We start from the raw sequence: 21,031 nt of genomic DNA, 5'->3' as shown, positions 1-21,031 counted from the left end.
CATTTTAGGTGTGACATGGCTTCCTAGTGGCCCAGTAGTAAAGAATCTGCCAGCCAGTGCAGGAGGCACAACAGATGTGGGTTCAATCCCTGGGTTGGGAAGATCCCCTGAAGCAGGAAATGGCAACTTGCTTCAGTATTATTGTCTGAAAAATTCCATGGACAGAGGATCCTGGCAGTCTACAGTCCCTGGGGTTGCAAAGAGTCAGAAACAACTGAGCAAATGAGCACTGAGCTCTGGGCACTGGAGAAAATACACCCTTATTGGTTTCATTTTTTCCACTTTGGCTTTCTTTTGATATGATACATTAAGGAGACAGACATTCTTATAATATCAGTAATTATAATATTAACATCTTTTCTGAAATGTGAAAACAGACATGACAGCCACAGCTACAACTGACAGTAAATCACCTCAAGAACAAATACAAATAAGATCACAAAACAAAATGAAATCGATCAATATTTTCCTTCCCTCACTTCTTTCAACCTAACACCTCAGTGATAAAGAATGGAATTTTATTCTCTTCTTGCCTAAAACTCTTTAATAAAATTATCTGATAGGACTTGCATTGTTCCATAATATTTAACTGGGCATATGTACACACACACACATAAAATCCCTTAAAGGGTATAAAATTTATCCTTAAGAAATACTTTTACTTTTTGTTTGACTTGGACATTTTTATAAAATGATAGCCAATGGAAGGAGTCTTGGTGAATTTCTTCAATGAGACTTTTTTTTTATTGTTACCAGAATAGGGCAAGAAGACGAAAGAGAAGAAAGAAAAAATAAGATGCACAATGATTCAGGCTAAAAATGTACAGTCTTTGTAGGGAAGGAAAATAAGCTCTTCATGGAACCACATTGAGAATGGTGGATGTTCTAGGTTCTACCTCTGATACCCAAGTTTTTTGTTTTTTTTTTTTTTTTTTTTCTGAATGATCTCTCTGCATTGTTTCACACCAGGACATTCTACAACAGAAATTGGCCTAAGGTTCCCAGCTACTGGAAGATGACTGAAGAACCAACAAATGCCAATATTTCTATTCCTGATGAGTAGTGTCAGAGAAGGATAGTAACACACCTGAGTATGTAGGGAGGTCACTGTAGTATCAGTGGTGCCTGATAAAGCTAACTCATCATGGGTGATCATCTGAATCAGCTCTGTGGAAACATTTTAGGGACCTAGGCTTCACTTGTGGCTCAGCTAGTTAAGAATCCACCTGCAATGCAGGAGACCCTGGTTTGATTCCTGGGTTGGGAAAATTCTCTGGAGAAGAGCTAGGCTACCTACTCCAGTATTCTTGGGCTTCCCTAATGGCTCAGCTGGTAAAGAATCTGCCTGCAATGACCTGAGTTGGGAAGATCACCTGGATTTGATTGGGAAGATCCAATCCCTGGGTTGGGAAGATCACCTGGAAAAGGGAACAGTCACCCACTCCATAACTGACCTGGAGAATTCTATGGATTCTATAGTCCATGGGGTCCCAAAGAATCAGACATGACTGAGCAACTTTCACTTTCAGGCTTCTAGGAACATGTGATTAGAGTCCCCTCCTCCATTTACTTGGAGAAGTAAATGGCAACCCACTCCAGTATTCTTGCCTAGACAACTCCATGGACAGAGGAGCCTGGTGGGCTGCTTTCCACGGGGTTGTACAGAGTTGGACAGAACTGAAGCAACTTAGCATGCACTGGAGAGGGAAATGGCAACCCACTCCAGTATTCTTGCCTAGAGAATCTCAGGGACAGAGGAGCCTGATGGGCTGCCGTTTGTGGGTTTGCACAGAGTCTGACATGACTGAAGCAAGTTAGCAGCAGCAGCAGCAGCCTCCATTTAGGTCATAGAAATCCATAATGAAAACCTTGCTATCATATTGGAGTGGACTTTGATTAGATCCAGAGCCCTCATCTTGGACTTCCCTTGTGGCTCAGATGGTAAAGAATCTTTAATTGGCTTGTTACTAAAGAGTTGACAATACATTCTTTTAACCTGAGAATTTGTCACATATGCAAACAAATAAGCTAAGCCAATGCTATGATAGATGCTTAAAGACCACCAATTCCAAGGACAACATTTTAAGCAGATAAGGGAACAAGCTACATAAGCATTTCCCTGCACAGATTAGGGCAACCTGGCTAGCGATTATTTCTTTAGCTGTCAATTCAGTTCAGTTCAGTCGCTCAGTTGTGTCCGACTCTTTGCGACCCCATGAATTGCAGCACATCAGGCCTCCCTGTCTATCACCAATTCCCAGAGTTCACTTAGACTCATGTCCATCGAGTCCATGATGCCATCCAGCCATCTCATCCTCTGTCATCCCCTTCTCCTCCTGCCCCCAATCTCTCCCAGCATCAGAGTCTTTTCCAATGAGTCAACTCTTTGCATGAGGTGGCCAAAGTACTGCAGTTTCAGCTTTAGCATCATTCCTTCCAAAGAACACCCAGGGCTTAATCTCTTTTAGAATGAACTGGTTGGATCTCCTTGCAGTCCAAGGGACTCTCAAGAGTCTTCTCAAACACCACAGTTCAAAAGCCTCAATTCTTTGGTGCTCAGCTTTCTTCACAGTCCAACTCTCACATCCATTCATGACCACTGGAAAAACCATAGCCTTGACTAGATGGACCTTTGTTGGCAAAGTAATGTCTCTGCTTTTGAATATGCTATCTAGGTTGGTCATAACTTTCCTTCCAAGGAGTAAGTGTCTTTTAATTTCATGGCTGCCATCACCATCTGTTGTGATTTTGGAGCCCCCAAAAATAAAGTCTGACACTGTTTCCCCATCTATTTCCCATGAAGTGATGGGACCAGATGCCATGATCTTTGTTTTCTGAATGTTGAGCTTTAAGGCAACTTTTTCACTTTCCTCTTTCACTTTCATCAAGAGGCTTTTTAGTTCCTCTTCACTGCCTTAATTCGGCCCTTATGCTGTCTTCCCACAGGGTGGTGCTCAAGTTGAATAGTATTTTAAAACCAACTTTCAAATTTCACCTAGGAATATGTTGTTGTTCAGTCCTTAAGTTGTGCCCGACTCTTTGCGACCCCATGGCTTGTACCACGGACAGTATGAAAAGGCAAAAAGGAATTTGCAACTCAGCTTTATTTACGTATAACTGGTACACAAAAACTACACTTAATTAATATTTACAATTTGATTAATTGGGACATATTATGTGAATCAAGGTAATAAAGACATCCATCACATTCAAGAGGAGAAAAAAAAATTTTCTCTTTTGAGGAAAAATAAATATAAAGGAATTCGTAGATTGACCTGTCTTCAGGAAATGTTAATTGTTGTGTGGATTTTTAACTAAGTTGTGCTTTATCCCATGAGTGTGGTTTAGGACTACACTAAGCGGTCTCACTTTTTTTTTTTTTCCCCACATACTGTGAAGCATTGAAACGTGCCCCTTGCAGTGGAAGCATGGAGTCTTAACCACTGGAGTGCCAGGGAAGTCCCTAGCTAGTCTCAGTTTAAAAACCTGAAGTGGATCTCAAGTGAGCCTTCTATGCTGCAATTCCAGCATCCATCTATCCTCTCAATGTTCTAAAGTGGATAAAAGTCTCTTAGGGCAAGTAGTGATGAAGGGCTAGAGTTATATTTTCACCTTTCCCTTTATCTTTAAAATCCCAATACCTTCTTTTCTTTCTTCAGTCCCAACCAATGACTTGACTTTCTACTTAAGAGAATACCTGAAACAATTAGAAAAGTATTTCTACAAACTCACATCACCAATTCTTCCCACCCTCAACATCCATGCCCACTTAATCAGCCTCCCTGTCCATTATAGAATTCTATCTGCTGTAAATTATCAGCTCTACCATCCCAGGGCTTCCCTGGTGGCTTAATGGTAAAGAATCTGCCTGCCTATGCAGGAGACAGGGATTTCATCCCTGGATTGGGAAGAGCCCCTGGAAAAGAAAATGGCAACCCACTCCAGTATTCTTGCCTTGGAAATCCCAAGGACAGAAGGAGCCTGACGGACTAAAGTCCATAGTGTCACAAAAAAGTCAGACATGACTTAGCAGCTAAATAACAGTAACCACTGTTCCAAGCCAACATGTCCACGTGTACCAGACAAATCCAATTTCCTCCTTCTACATAAGAGAAATGATCTGATAATTGCTCCCTTACCCCCTTTTGCTCTCTTCAGAATCATTCCATCATCATGAAATATGCTGTTGTTTCCTTCATCCTAAAATACCACTTTTTGAACACCAGTTTGTTGCCAGAAACTTATTCCAGTAATTTCTTCCCCTTCATAGCAAAAATATGTTGGAAAAAGTTTTCATTCTTGACATATTTTATTCTGTGTTTCCAAGTTGGGAGTCTCACTTCTGTGGACCTCTTCTCTTTTTAGCTCTGTTTCGTATGCCAGTTGTTTCCTCTTTTGTATGTATGGTCTCATCAATGACATGCTGGGTTTTAAAATATAATTCTTACAATTTTATAAAATTATCACTGATTTATCAAATATTTGGGAACTGTCTAAAGATTTAAATTACAAAAACATTAATAAGTATGTAAAATTAAATAATATAAAATAATGGTTAATATGATGAACAAAAATATTAAAATTATATAAATTATAAAAATATAGAAAAATTATGGATCAATACAGAAAGTATTTTTGTTATAAATAGAATAGTCTAGTTTGAATATAAAGTTAGTTATTTCCTTGTACACTGCAAGCAAAGGAAAGGCCCATTTTTAAGGGTGTTTCAAGAGGGAGACAAGCATAAAATAGGAACTTAACTATTTGCTATTTATGCTCCTTGGAGAGAATAAGTTTCTGGGAATGACTTGATGGACTGACTCTTGAGCCAAAAAAGATATGATACAAAGTAGTGCCAGCACTGGTTTAACAACAAAATAGATGACAGAAATCAAGGACAGAGTATAAAATTTGAAGAAGAAACATGAAAAATAAAAACAAACAAAAAATAGTGTTCAAAATAAGAAAATAAAGCTACAGAAAAAACAGAATCTGGTTCTCGAGCCTCAAAAGAACATCAAAGCAGATGGCAGAAGTGAGGAATGCTCTTATGCTCCCACAATTGTGATTGCACTTCATGTTGTCTCTCCATGAGACATTGGTTATAATAATACAGATCTGTGCTCTATAGATTCTGCTTATTCTTGCACAGGTCCCACTGGAAGAGAACTATGTTGTCTACACTGGGATGAGAACATTTTGCCTTTCCTATCAATCCAGTTTTATTTATACTGTGGCAGAATTAGCAATTGGCATCTTCTGCACTTTGCCATCTTGAGTCAGAGTTTGTTGCACCATAGCCTTCTCATGGCCTGTTTGACTTCTGCATTCCTCAGAGTGTAAATCAGGAGGTTGATCAAAGGTGCCCTAATAGTGTAAAACACAGCCACCATCTTGTCCACTGGAAATGCAGTTACAGGCTGAGTGTATGTGTATATACATGGTACAAAGAATAACACAATAACAATAATTTGAGAGGTGCAAGTAGATAGGGCTTTCTTTCTTCCTTCTGCACTATGATTACTCAGAGAACATAAGATGAAAACATAGGAGACTGGCAGCAGTATGAAACTCACCATGCATATAGCCCCACTGTTAAACACTATGAGTAGACTGATGACATAAGTATCACTGCAGGCAAGTTTCAACAATGGTTTCATATCACAGAAATAGTGATCAATAGCATTGGGGCCACAGAAGGGTAATGTCAAAACCAAGAGAATCTGTGCTGAAGAATGAAGGCCTCCACCCAGTCCAGTTTTACCAGTGTGCCACAGACACACTGGCTCATGATGGCTGTGTACTGCAGGGGCTTGCAAATGGCCACATAGCGATCAATGGACATGAGGACAAGCACCCAGATCTCCATGCACCCAACGAAGTGAAATGCAAAGATCTGGGTCATGTACTCATTGTAGGAGATGACTTTCTTCTAAGACACAGAATCTGCAATCAACCTAGGGGCAGTGGTTGTCGCAAAATAGGCATCAGCAAAGGATAAGTAGAAAAGGAAGAAGCACATTGGGCTCCCAAGTGTCTGCCTATTTCGTATGGTCATCACAATTAGGAAGTTTGCCAACAGAGTTGCAAGGTATAGAAGCAAGAAGATCACAAATACTACTTTGTCCTTTAGTAGATTCTGTGCTAACCCAAGCAAAATGAACTTGTTCACACTGTTGTTCACCTCCATAATTATGGTGAATGTAAAACAGGCATAGCTGAGAAGCGGTTCATCCGCAAAGGAAGTGGGGGAAATGGTGACTTGGCAAAAGAAATGTATTTGGACTTGAAATTATAACTTTTAGAGTTATAATTCCATCAAAACATATAACTCACTATTTCTCAAAGTTTTCATGCATTGAAATAAATTATGAAATAATGTTTTTTACACTGGTTTTCATGCTTTAACCAGTTCTTTCTATAGGGAATAAGATTTGTGCAAGAGAACCCTCAATGACTGTGCTTTTTGCCAAAGTCTGAGAGTTAATGACTTTGTTGTATGATATTGATCAGGTCACTTTAATGTCTTGATGTCTTTTCTTCAAATGACAATTAGAAGTTCCAATAGATATAGTGTATATGATATATATGCTCATATAATATATATACATATCAACTACTGAATTTATATATTAAATATATATATAATAATTATATATATATAATTTTATATTCTATATAATTTTATAATAACACTTTTGGGGTTCTTTCTTGAAGAAACACATTTCTTGATTTGGAAACCAGGTTGCACCCATTATTTCTGATCTCTTCAAAATCATGTTTGCATTAAGCTTTACGAAAAAACTGTTTTTCCAACTTTTAGGCTAGTTGCAATTATACTATTAGGGCACATGAGATATTTGAGTAAATCATTGAAACTGACATTTTGAGAAAAATTTACTATATGTTTGAAATAATCCATTACCCATGCTATTAAGAAATGTATCAAATTAATCTTCACACCCTATGGATCCAATCTGAAGTGCCATTTCTTATATTTCTAAAACTCGTATAATGCCCTGTCCCATATCTGATTCTCCTACTACTGTTTTCCAGAGGTTTGTACTCTTCCAATTTTTATCTTAGACATAATTTTTAAATGTATTTCAGGATTTAAACCTATAAATATCTCCCATTGTTCTATTTTATTCTTTTTATAAGCATGCTGCTGCTGCTAAGTCGCTTCAGTCGTGTCCGACTCTGTGCGACCCCCCTAGGCGGCAACCCACCAGGCTCCGCCGTCTCTGGGATTCTCCAGGCAAGAACACTGGAGTGGGCTGCCATTTCCTTCTCCAATGCATGAAAGTGAAAAGTGAAAGTGAAGTCGCTCAGTCGTGCCCAACTCTTAGCGACCCCATGGACTGCAGCCTACCAGGTTCCTCCATCCATGGGATTTTCCAGGATAGAGTACTGGAGTGAGGTGCCATTGCCTTCTCGGTTATAAGCATACACATATATAAATTTTCAATCATCTTATAATATTTTTATACTTTCTAATTTTCATTTTTGATTACTAAAAGCCTTTCACATTTTTTAAAGAGTATCCATACTGTAATTATTAATTTAGCAACCATAAATTAATGTATCAAAATCTCATAATATAAATTCTATCACATATCTTGACTAAAGTTGTTTACAAATTTTCATCCTAATGAACAACTTTTGAATAAACTCTTCTTATACAACTTTTGGTTATTTTAATAATTTCATCAAAATGTGTCCCAGAGATTACTGACATAAATATGCATATTTCATAATTATTAACAACTACTAAATAATCTTCCAATTTGGTTACTTCAATATACTTTAAAAAAAACTAGAATGAATATATTTGCATAATAAAATCTCCAAAGTTTATGGTAGATTACAGACTGTGAAAAGTACTCTTAAAAATTCATAATTAACCAATTTCACTCACTGGATGAAAATGTTAGTTCCTTACATATTCTGTGAGTGTTTTCAGGATCGTGTGTGTATTTATATAGTTAAATATTTCTTCTTATGCACCAATTGTATTTTTCCATTATTTCTATATTTATAACAATAGGCCATGAATTTCTAATAAAAACCTAACATGGGGCACTCATATTTACTTGATTATCTGAATTAAAATTATTTGTATTTTGGTTAGCAACAGTGCATAATATTGTGTATATATTTGCTTATATTTTATCCATTTTTGAATTATGTAAATCTTTTGTCAATAAAATTTTAATACCTTTAAGTTATGAGCTATTTTCAATTTTATGCACTAAAATCTATCAAATTTACTCTTCTTTCCATTTTATTCTGTTACTTAAATTTGAGAGATTTCACCTTTATTCTTTCTTATAATATTTCTGTGCTTTTTCACTTTAATGTCAAATGACCTTTTGGTTTGCTTTAATATGACTTTTGAGACATTTTTTCTCTTTATAATTAATTATCAATCCTTCAATGCATCAATAACAGCATCAACTCAGTCATCAAACATGTACGAAGAAGCTACTGATATCTAAAGTCAGCTGATAGGGAATGGAAAGATTTCCTCTACCTCTTCACAACCAAGCTGGAGAAGTAACATTCCTCTACATAAGATCATTAATTACATAAAATTACACACAATTCTATGTGATAATACAAATTAATTTTAATGCCAAAGTAGAAAGATCCCTGGAGAATAAATTGATTGCACTGTTCAAATATGAGAAAGAAATGGAGCTATGGCTTTCAATATGTTAAGCTGAGGTTTCCAACAAGAGTCTCTGAAACCCAAGTATTCAACAAGCTTATACTGGGTTTCCTTGAATAATAAATATTTTCATATCAATAAGTCAAATTGTCCACTTACCTCTAATAAATTTACACATCTAAATAAAACTTTAGGCTTCCTTGTAGTTTAGCTAAAATAATATTAGAAAGAAATGTTATAATTACTATAATCTCAAAATGGCTTCTCTGATTGTTTAGTTGGTAATAATCTACCTGCAATGCAGGAGACCCTGGTTTGATTCCTGTGTCAGAAGATTCACTGGAGAAGGGACAGGCTACCCACTCCAGTACTCCTGGGCTTCCCTTGTGGCTCAGCTGGTAAAGAATCTGCCCACAATGCAGGAGACCTGAGTTAGATCCCTGGGTTTGGAAGAACCCCTGGAGAAGGGAAAGGCTACCTACTGCAGTATTCTGCCCTGGAAAGTTCCATGGATTGTATAGTACATGGGGTCTCAAAGAGCTGAACATGACTCAGCAACTTTCACTCACTCCAAATTACAGTTTCAGTAATCTCTGATGAATATTTAAAAGGAGAATAAGTTCATGATTATTCAATTTCAGTGCATTAGGTTTCCAAAAAAGAAAAAAAAGGCAGTGGGCCCTTTGCTGTGAGAAGAGGAGCAGTTTGGAGAGAATGATTAAATATTATTAGAAGAACAGCATGCATTGCTTTAGGAAAAATATATCTTTTCTCCATAAAGACTGCACTCTCATTAAATCAGAAAGCTGTAAAAGACAATCAGTGGGCAGATAATAGACCACTGTGAAAACCAGTGCATCTAATTGTATTTTGTTTCACTTTAAGTAAGCAAAGAAACTATTTGGGGACATATAGACTTAATCTATGTATTAGGTTGGATCAATACCCCCTCAGAACTTTATGACAGAATTCAGTCTGTATTTCCAATCCCTGGATCATCCCACCACTTCACCAAATTGTTGTAAAGAGGCTAAGGACAATTTTCCGTGCTCTATCTGTTGACTCTGGATAATGAATAGTCTCTTAGTACATATCTGATGACTGACTTGTTGGTATCTCTGATGCCATGAAGGATTGGTGATAATCAGAAAGAGGAAAAGTATCTGAAAACTCATATTTAAGTAAATTAATAGGTCATTCAACACTAATATGAAAAAGCACAGAAATACTATAAGAAAGAATAAAGATGGTATCTCCCAAATTGAAGTAATAGAATGATACTAATAATACTAGTGGTAGAGGAAACTATTTTTGCTTCCTTCATCCTTAGATTTTTACTTTCACCTGTTGAAATTTTAACCAATTAAATAATATTTGGGGCCAAAAGTCTGTAATTTTTTTTTCCTCCAGGTAAATAGACATGTGCCTATATCTTCTCTGCTCCTATATTACTATGTGGGTTTCCATACACATATGATTGAATAAATCAATACCGAATTAAATATTTTTATTATCTAATCTTATCATTCAAACAAGCTTTCCCTTGTATTATTTCATCTGACTTCCATAATTTTTTGCAAGGCAACTGTGGCCATTTATTTGTCCTTTTCTAGTTACAAAGTTTGACCTGTAATGCAGAGTATTCTAACTAAGGCAGTTAGGGTATAACTAGACAAGGGTGTACCTAGATAGCCTAGCACTCACCCACATTTCATATAAAATATCAAATCCCAGTCATCACTGGGAAAAAGAAATTCTGAGCCATCAGAGAAGGATGTCAAATTGATATCTTTAATTTCTGTCCTCACTCCAAAATCAAGTTAATTAAACTGCATATTGAGGCTAATATCAAAGCAGAAAACTAAATAAACCTAAATCGATTATAGAGAAGAGGAGGAAAAAAGCAGACTAATGAAGTTAGAGCAGGAGAGAGGAGAGTGAGTGAGCAGAGAAACAATAGTCAGGGATAGGATACAGAAAGACAGAGTGGGAAGGTGAGCAAAAATATTAGAGAGGGTAGTTTGAGCCAAAATTTCATCACAGTTCAGCTTCTTTCTTCCTGGCTGACCACACAGTCACTTTCCTCTAAACCAAAAAGGGAGTCTGATTATGAGCAAAGGGTTTTCGGGGGGCTTGAAAATTCAACTGTGTAGAAAGCACAGTTCTATTTTATATTGCATCCTAGAAACATCAGCAATGACCTACACTTTCAACAAGAAGATTCCCCAAGACAGAAATTTCTACCAAGTTGGCCTCAATCCAGTTCATTGTACCCTCTGTGAGCAGAGATGCATTTAAGGGTAGTACAGGCATGTGCCAACTCCAAGGAAAGCCTAGGAACCCTAGATCAACATAACCCTTCATTGGTGTGAACACTCCCCAGGACCTCCATCATCCGTTAGAAGACACTCTGACTAAAGATTCTAAGAGCTCGGTCTTTAGGAGGCAATTAGAAGAAAATATTTCAGAAAGAATGAAAAAACTTACCTCTTATGAGCAAACAGATGATTTCCAATAAAATATACTTTGCACATCTTCAACTTTAATGTATTTAAAAGTTAAATTATATGAAACCTGAAAAAAACACACAAACTATGCTTCATTAAGATTTATCTTGGGGTTTATCACAAGAGGTCATGGGATGTAAGGAGTTTATGGAGAAAGGGAACTCTGCATGTGGTGATAATTCACAAGCTCCTCCTCAGAAGCACTTGTTTAGACAGAACAAGTTCTCTTTTTGAAGCGGAGAGGAGTCCACTTCAATGTGAAAAAAATGGGGCAAATTTCTTAATTTGCTTCTTGGAGACTTTGTGAAGAAAACTATTTCTCCATTCTTATTGAGAAATGCCTCTGAAGTCAGCTCTTTTCCCACAATATATTTTTTGGAAAATCATGAGTTTAAGTGTTTTCTTTTTACTTCATCGGGTATTTATAGTAACTCCTACAGAAGTCTGTGAATGCCTAACACAGGACTTCAGCTTCAGGACCTTCCAGGAAAGTATTTCTCCCAAACCAGTCCCAAAGGATATGCAATGAGCTACCTAGCTCAGACGGTCCAAGAGCAAAAGCAAACCTGGGGGCCAATTAGTTACACTTCAGTGTATGTGATTCGATGTGAGGAAATTCTCTTTCCTTCTCCATAAGGTTTCTTTAAGCCCATCTCTTCTAGAGGCATGAGGACATTTGAAACCCATGAAAGGCTCAGGGATGAAATATGTACTGTAAACTTGAGTCCTGGCCTTTCCATTTACCTTTTATGTGAATTTAAGCAAATTTCTCAATCTCTTGAATTTCCTATGTTCCCTTTATAACAGGCAGTTATGGGTCAGTGGTAAAGAATCTGTCTACCAGTCCTGGAGATATGAGTTCAATCTCTGCCTCCGGAGATCTCCTGGAGAAGGAAATGGCAACTCACTCCAGTATTATTTCCTGGGAATTCCATGGACAGAGGAGCCTGGCAGAGTCCGAAAAGCCACAAAAGAGTCAGACTTAGGGACTGAACAGCGACAATAATCAATACTTATTTAGTTTAACATTATTGATGTTCAAACCTTCCATTTCTAATCCTATTCATGTTTTTTAAACCAATTTATAGAGGAAGACAGGAAAGAAGTAAAAGAGAAAGAAACTTGAATACTTGTCTCATGTATTTTCTTTATCAAGATAGATGCTCTTCCTCTTAAAAGAAACAGAGCTAAATCTTTGCTTTTGAAGGGTTGTGAGGTATGGAAGGGTCTTCACTGGTAGCTCAGCTGGTAAAGAATCCGCCTGCCATGCAGGAGACCCTAGTGCAATGCCTGAGTTGGGAAGACCCCCTAGAGAAGGGCTAGGCCAACCACTCCTCTATTCTTGGGCTTCCCTAGTGGTTCATATGGTAAATAATCTGCCTATAATGCGGGAGATCTGGGTTCGATCCCTGGGTTGTGAATATCCCCTGGAGGAGGGGCGTGGCAACTCACTCCAGTATTCTTACCTAGGGAATCCTATGAACAAAGGAGCTTGGAGGGCTACAGTCCCTGGGGTTGCAAAGAGTCAAACGTGACTGAGGGACTAAGCACAGCACAGCACAAGGTATTAAAGACAGGTTAGATTATATCAAAAAGTTACTTTCCTACCTGGGAGATCATATTACAACCAGCATTATGGTCTGAGAATTACCTATAAGGTCTGACATTGCCTGCTAGGTATCTTCAATAAGTATGAAGTGAGAGGCCCAGGGTATGTATAGGTGAAAGCAGACAGCAACTGAGGTGAAAGAATGCCATGAGTAAATTGTACCATGCTTAGAACTTTTGCTAAAGGGTCTAGTGGCAACCAGCAAGTCCAAGCAGCTCAGAGAAACTTTGTAGGGAAAAATCACATTCCAAAACATGGCCTTTTCTTTTCTTTCTTTCTTTTTTTTAAACAAATAGACTGGAAGAATCCTGAGAAAGATTTTTGATATGTTCCTTAAAGTCTTGGGGCTTCCCTGGTGACTCAGATGGTAAAGAACCTACCTGCAACACTGGACAACCGATTTCCATTCCTGGGTCAGGAAGATCCCCTGGAGAAAGGAATGGCTACACACTCCAGTATTCTTGCCTAGAGAATCCCATGGACAGAGGGGTCTGACGGTCTACAGTCCATGTGGTCACAAAAAGTCAGACACAACTGAATGACTAACACTTTCACTTTAAAGTCTTTGACCTTTAGTCCATCCATTAATTAAATGGGAATATGAAGACTTACTTCTAAAAAGTTTCTCTAAATACCAAAATATATAGCATGAAAAGAAAGAATCCTTGACTCAGAGAATATGCAAAAGAAATATATATATATATATATATATATATATATATATATAAACCTGGAGAAATATATATATATTATACATATAATAATATAATATTATAGTATTATATATATTAAATATATTATATAATATTATACTATATATATATAGTGTATATATATATATTATATATATAAAAATTTTGTTAATCTACCTAAACAAAAGAATTCTGGGTCAGAGAAGTGAAATAAATCATCAAGTTCTTCACACAGCTAGTTAGTAACAGAACTGAGACTAGAATACAAATCTCTCAAGGATGAATCTAAATTGCTATAATTTTAACACAATATGTATAATAATGTATAGCAATATAGTAAAGTAAAGCAATAATAAGTAATTTATTTGATATATCAGAAATTTATGCATTCTCTAAAAGTAGATAGGGAAGGGATCCTTGAAATCCAGGATGGGATTTGCTATTTATAAACCTGTGCTAGAGGAATCCCTACAGTGGAAGTTTTGTGATTGTTCTGGTCTCTTCTATCCCTGTGTCCTGATTTTCATCAGTCACTAAAATCAGCAACATAAATATAAAACTCTTTTCATCTGGGATAGCTTGAGTAAGCTCCTGTTTCTAATTGTAAGATATTTTATTTCTTCCCTCCAGAAATTTTATAAACCATTGTATGAGTAGCAAGTGAACTGACCAGTAATCAGATAAGATCAGATCAGTTGCTGAGTCGTGTCTGACTCTTTGCGACACCATGAATCTCAGCACGCCAGGCCTCCCTGTCCATCACCAACTCCCAGAGTTCACTCAGACTCATGTCCATTGAGTCAGTGATGCCATCCAGCCATCTCATCCTCTGTCGTCCCCTTCTCCTATTGCCCTCAATCCCTCCCAGCACCAGAGTCTTTTCCAATGAGTCAACTCTTCGCATGAGGTGGCCAAAGTACTGGAGTTTCAGCTTTAGCATCATTCCTTCCAAAGAAATCTAGGGCTGATCTCCTTCAGAATGGACTGGTTGGATCTCCTTGCAGTCCAACGGACTCTCAAGAGTCTTCTCAAATACCACAGTTCAAAAGCATCAATTCTTCGGTGCTCAGCTTTCTTCACAGTCCAACTCTCACATCCATACATGACCACTGGAAAAAACCATAGCCTTGACTAGACGGACCTTTGTTGGCAAAGTAATGTCTCTGCTTTTCAATATGCTATCTAAGTTGGTCATAACTTTCCTTCCAAGGAGTAAGCGTCTTTTAATTTCATGGCTGCAGTCACCATCTGCAGTGATTTTGGAGCCAAGAAAGATAAAGTCTGACACTGTTTCCCCATCTATTTCCCATGAAGTGATGGGACCGGATGCCATGATCTTCGTTTTCTGAATGTTGAGCTTTAAGCCAACTTTTTCACTCTCCTCTTTCACTTTCATCAAGAGGCTTGTGAGTTCCTCTTCACTTTCTGCCATAAGGGTGGTGTCATCTGCGTATCTGAGGTTTTTGACATTTCTCCCGGCAATCTTGATTCCAGCTTGTGTTTCTTCTAGTCCAGCATTTCTCATGTTCTCTTCATATAAGTTAAATAAGCAGGGTGACAATATACAGTCTTGACATACTCCTTTTCCTATTTGGAACCAGTCTGTTGTTCCATGTCCAGTTCTAACTGTTGCTTCCTGACCTGCATACAAATTTCTCAAGAGGCAGATCAGGAGGTCTGGTATTCCCATCTCTTTCAGAATTTTCCACAGTTTAGTGTGATCCACACAGTCAAAGGCTTTGACATAGTCAATAAAGCAGAAATAGATGTTTCTGGATCTCTCTTGCTTTTTCCATGATCCAGTGGATGTTGGCAATTTGATCTCTGGTTCCTCTGCCTTTTTCTGAAACCAGCTTGAACGTCAGAAGTTCATGGTTCACATATTGCTGAAACCTGGCTTAAAGAATTTTAAGCATTACTTTACTAGCATGTGAGATGAGTGCAATTGTGCGGTAGTTTGAGCATTCTTTGGCATTGCCTTTCTTTGGGACTGGAATGAAAACTGCCCTTTTCCAGTCCTGTGGCCACTACTGAGTTTTCTAAATTTGCTGGCATATTGAGTACAGCACTTTCACAGCATCATCTTTCAGGATTTCGAATAGTTCAGCTGGAATTCTATCACCTCCACTAGCTTTGTTCATAGTGATGCTTTCTAAGGCCCACTTGACTTCACATTCCAGGATGTCTGGCTCTAGGTCAGTGATCACACATCATGATTATCTGGGTCGTGAAGATCTTCTTTGTACAGTTCTTCTGTGTATTCTTGCCATCTCTTCTTAATATCTTCTGCTTCTGGTAGATCCATACCATTTCTGTCCTTTATCAAGCCCATCTTTGCATGAAATATTCCTTTGGTATCTCTGATTTTCTTGAAGAGATCTCTAGTCTTTCCCATTCTGTTGTTTTCCTCTATTTCTTTGCATTGATCGCTGAAGAAGGCTTTCTTATCTCTTCTTGCTATTCTTTGGAACTCTGAATTCAGATGTTTATATCTTTCCTTTTCTCCTTTGCTTTTCACTTCTCTTCTTTTCACAGCTATTTGTTAAGCTTCCCCAGACAGCCATTTGGCTTTTTTGCATTTCTTTTCCATGGGGATGGTCTTGATCCCTGTCTCCTGTACAATGTCACAAACCTCATTCCATAGCTCATCAGGCACTCTATCAGATCTAGGCCCTTAAATCTATTTCTCACTTCCACTGTATAATCATAAGGGATTTGATTTAGGTCATACCTGAATGGCCAATGGTTTTCCCTACTTTCTTCAATTTAAGTCTGAATTTGGCAATAAAGAGTTCATGGTCTGAGCCACAGTCATCTCCTGGTCTTGTTTTTGCTGACTGTATAGAGCTTCTCCATCTTTGGCTGCAAAGAATATAATCAGTCTGATTTCGGTGTTGACCATCTGGTGATGCCCATGTATAGAGTCTTCGCTTGTGTTGTTGGAAAGGGTGCTTGTTATGACTAGTGCATTTTCTTGGCAAAACTCTATTAGTCTTTGCCCTGCTTCATTCCATATTCCAAGGACAAATTTTCCTGTTACTCCAGGTGTTTCTTTCTTTTTTTTTTTTTTTTTATTTATTTATTTATTTATTTTTTCAATTTTAATTTAAAAAATTATACATGTGTTCCCCATCCTGAACCCTCCTCCCTCCTCCCTCCCCATACCATCCCTCTGGGTCTTCCCAGTGCACCAACCCCAAGCATCCAGCATCGTGCATTGAACCTGGTGATCCAGCAATCCCACTGCTGGGCATACACACTGAGGGAACCAGAAGGGAAAGAGACACGTGTACCCCAATGTTCATCGCAGCACTGTTTATAATAGCCAGGACATGGAAACAACCTAGATGTCCATCAGCAGATGAATGGATAAGAAAGCTGTGGTACATATACACAATGGAGTATTACTCAGCCATTAAAAAGAATACATTTGAATCAGTTCTAATGAGGTGGATGAAACTGGAGCCTATTATACAGAGTGAAGTAAGCCAGAAGGACAAACACCAATACAGTATACTAACGCATATATATGGAATTTAGAAAGATGGTAACGATAACCCTGTATACGAGACAGCAAAAGAGACACTGATGTATAGAACAGGCTTATGGACTCTGTGGGAGAGGGAGAGGGTGGGAAGATTTGGGAGAATGGCATTGAAACATGTGAAATGTCCAGGTGTTTCTTGACTTCCTACTTTTGCATTCCAGTCCCCTATAATGAAAAGGATATCTTTTTTGAGTGTTAGTTCTAAAAGGTCTTGTAGGTCTTCATAGAACCGTTCAACTTCAGCTTCTTTAGCGTTACTGGTTGGGGAATAGACTTGGATTACTGTGATATTGAATGGTTTGCCTTGGAATCAAACAGAGATCATTCTGTCATTTTTGAGATTGCATCCAAGTACTGCATTTCAGACTCTTTTGTTGACCATGATGTCTACTCCATTTCTTCTGAGGGATTCCGGCCCACAATAGTAGATATAATGGTCATCTGAGTTAAATTCACCCATTCCAGTCCATTTCAGTTTGCTGATTCCTAGAATGTTTACATTCACTCTTGCCATCTCTTGTTTGACCACTTCCAATTTGCCTTGATTCATGGACCTGACATTCCAGGTTCCTATGCAATATTTCTCTTTACAGCATCAGACCTTGCTTCTATCACCAGTCACATCCACAGCTGCATATTGTTTTTGTTTTGGCTCCATCCCTTCATTCTTTCTGGAGTTATTTCTCCACTGATCTCCAGTAGCATATTGGGCACCTACTGACCTGGGGAGTTTCTCTTTCAGTGTCCTATCATTTTGCCTTTTCATACTGTTCATGGGGTTCTCAAGGCAAGAATACTGAAGTGGTTTGCCATTCCCTTCTCCAGTGGACCACATTCTGTCAGATCTCTCCACCATGACCCACCCATTTTGGGTAATGGCTCTCTTTAAAAAAAAAAAAAAAGATTCCTATATGCATAAAATTAAATTATTTTTAAATTTACATATAAGGAAATGGAGTTGCCATATTAGAGTTCATAAGTGATCTGAGAGAAAACATTATTTCCTTGGCCACGTGTTAATGGTCTTTTATTGGATGACCTGTCTGCCACATTCCTAGCATATTGTTTACCAGCTGAGTCACCAGGGAAGCCCAAGAATACTGGAGTGGGTACCTATCCCTTCTCCAGTGGATCTTCCTGACTCAGGAATTGAACCTGGTTCTCCAAGCTTACAGGTGAATTCTTAAACCAGCTGAGCTACCAGGGAAGCATTGGATGACTTACTACCTGTCAAATAAGTTTGACACAAAGTTTTTGTCTAAGAAAGTTTGACAACATTTACACTTAATTTAAAATTTTCTAAAAGTTTAACATTTTATTTTTCATTAGAAACCACCATTATTCTGGTCCACGTTTTCCTCCTGGCACTTTTCACTTCCTTATTTCTGAACGTGTAAATCAAAGGATTGAGCAAGGGAGTTAGGATGGTGTAAAATATGGCTACCATTTTGTCAAAGGATAAAGCAGATGGAGGTCGTGCATACACAAATATGCATCGGACGAAGAATAAAATCACAACAGCAATGTGAGATCCACAGGTGGAGAGGGCTTTCTGCTGCCCTTTAGAGCTATGGGTTCTCAGAGACAGCAGGATGACCCCATAGGAGACAAGCAACAAGGAGAAGATTAGGATACAGATAAACCCACTGTTGGGTGACTACCAAAAGCCCCAAAATGTGAGTGTCAGTTCAGGCAAGCTCCAGCAGTGGGTACAAGTCACACATGAAGTGATCGATGACATTGGAGCCACAGAAGTGCAGCTGGAAAGTGAAGAGAATATGTATCATGGAATGAATGAAACCCCCTGTCCAGGCTACCACCATGAGAAGGACACAGAGTCTGTGGTTCATGATAGAAGAATAGTGCAAGGGCTTGCAGATGGCCACATAGCGGTCATAGGCCATGGCACTGAGGACAATCACCTCCACCCCAGCAAAGAAGTGTTCAGCAAAGAGCTGGGTCATGCAGCCTTCGAAGGAAATGGTTTTCCTTTCATGGAGAGAGTCCGCAGTCATCTTTGGGGCAATGACAGAGGAGAAGCATGCATCCAGGAAGGACAGAAAAGCCAGGAAGAAGTACATGGGGGAGCCCTGGAGTGCTGGACTGCTACTGATGATCACCACAATTAGCAAGTTGCCCCCGACAGTTGCAATGTAAATGAACAAGAATACAACAAATATTGTTTTCTGCACATTTGGACTCTGTGAGAGCCCCAAGAGTACAAACAGTTACAAAGTTGTGGTTTTGCATGATTTCCAAGGAAAAGATGAAAGCCACCACAGTGAACATGTAGCATCTACAATGATGAGAAAGAAAAATTTGTCTCAGACCAGTTTGTACTACTATTATGATCATTGAAAAGTTGGTGCATGTATATGAAAAATTATCTTACGTGCTAATGATCTTCATGTCAGTAAGAACACAAAATTAGAAATTTGTTGAATGTGGTATGGGATATCAGGAAGAATTGTGGTACATATAAATTATTAAATACTTTAAGATGTCAGAGCTTTGATATAGGGGAAGGGAAAGGATCCAGTTGTGGTGGAGATAAGAAACCTTTTTTTTATCTCAACTGCCAACTTTGATCACATAGTAGTATTTTCCCAGCATCAATTGTTAGAAAGATTCTGAAGCCATATCAAAGTTCTGAGGAAAGGAGGAGGGCAGTTTATTAGTCATGCCTGCCACATCCCTGATCTGGTGACTTCCTTATCTACAGATAGAAGAGGAAATGTGACAAAGCTTATAGAGGTGCTCAAAAATCATGACTAATCCCTGAATTATATCTTTAAAAATCTGAACTCAATTGAGCCTTTAAGATTAATTCAATCACTATGTATATATTCTCATTGGGAAAGCACCGTGCTGCAAACTAAACATTCATAACAAGTATGTATGTGTTGAGTTGGTATTATTCCTAATTTATCACTTAAAAAAAAGAAAGGAAGTTTATAAATAGAATAATATCTACCAATGAGTATGTTATAATTGACTAAGTTAAATCATGCAAGGAAGCAACTCTTCCGGGTCTAGTGGGTAGAAAATAGCTCGTGTTAGATCTTCTTACCCTATCTTACTGGTAGGAAATTCATGCTTAGGAGATAAAAATATAACAAATAGCAGGTGCTGGGTCTGGAATTTTCACCCCAAATCTCTGACTTTAACACTCAAGTCCATCCCACTGGCTCTATAGGGAAAGAAGCAAAAATTTTCTAGCAAGAACTTGAAAGCAGGGCCCTTTCTAAAGTCTCCATTCATTGTAGAGGTAAAACTTTCTGATTCCTCTGTTCATGTTTCAATGATGACTCTTGATTAAGGATGCAGGGCAAATGAGGTATTAATAGAATCAGAAGGCAACAGCCCAGTTACTTACAGATTCAAATAAGCAACAACTGCACAGATGAGGGATACAAACAGGATGCTGAATATAGCCAGAGTCTGAAGGCTTTATTTTTTACTAATGATTTATATAATGTGGCCCAATCTGATCAAGATCCAAGGATATCTGTTTCAAATTTATATGACTTTATTGTACCCCCCTGGAGTAGGAAATGGCAACATGCTACAGTATTCTTGCCTGGATAATTCCATGGACAGAGGAGCCTAGTAGGCTCCAGTCCCTGGGGTTGCAAAGGGTTGGACACCACTAAGTGACGACTATGTACTCACACACATTGTAATATAGGGATGATCATGTCTAACCTCCCTACTCATTTCACAAGATTATAATGAGGGTCAAATTGGAAAATGTGAAAATGTTGCTTATGGTAGAATGCCCTTACCAATTTTAGTTTCTATTCTCTCATTTTAAAAGCCAGACAACTTACCCATACAAAGATTTCATGAGCCATTCAGATTATTATTACACATTTTGACTTCATTTTCCATATCAACACACAGCTGTGAAGGATTGTGTCCTCACCTGTACATATAACAGTAATTTATCAGTCAAATGGCATGTGAGTGTGTGTGTCTGTGTGTGTTAAATAAGAGAATAAGGCA

The 21,031-nt window shown here is 38.1% G+C and overlaps 2 pseudogenes; both read right to left on the bottom strand.

The window, feature by feature from the left end:
- Window positions 1-5,279: 5,279 nt before the first annotated feature.
- Window positions 5,280-6,190, bottom strand: LOC102284562 (olfactory receptor 4C11-like; annotated as a pseudogene).
- Window positions 6,191-18,341: 12,151 nt separating this feature from the next.
- Window positions 18,342-19,276, bottom strand: LOC102282039 (olfactory receptor 4C15-like; annotated as a pseudogene).
- Between the last annotated feature and the right edge of the window lie 1,755 nt (window positions 19,277-21,031).

The sequence above is a fragment of the Bos mutus genome, unplaced genomic scaffold, assembly GCF_027580195.1.
Source record: "Bos mutus isolate GX-2022 unplaced genomic scaffold, NWIPB_WYAK_1.1 CTG216, whole genome shotgun sequence".
In the NCBI taxonomy this organism is placed as follows: Eukaryota; Metazoa; Chordata; class Mammalia; order Artiodactyla; family Bovidae; genus Bos; species Bos mutus.
Note: the sequence above shows the minus strand (reverse complement) of the source record. Positions and strands in the feature narration are given on the sequence as shown.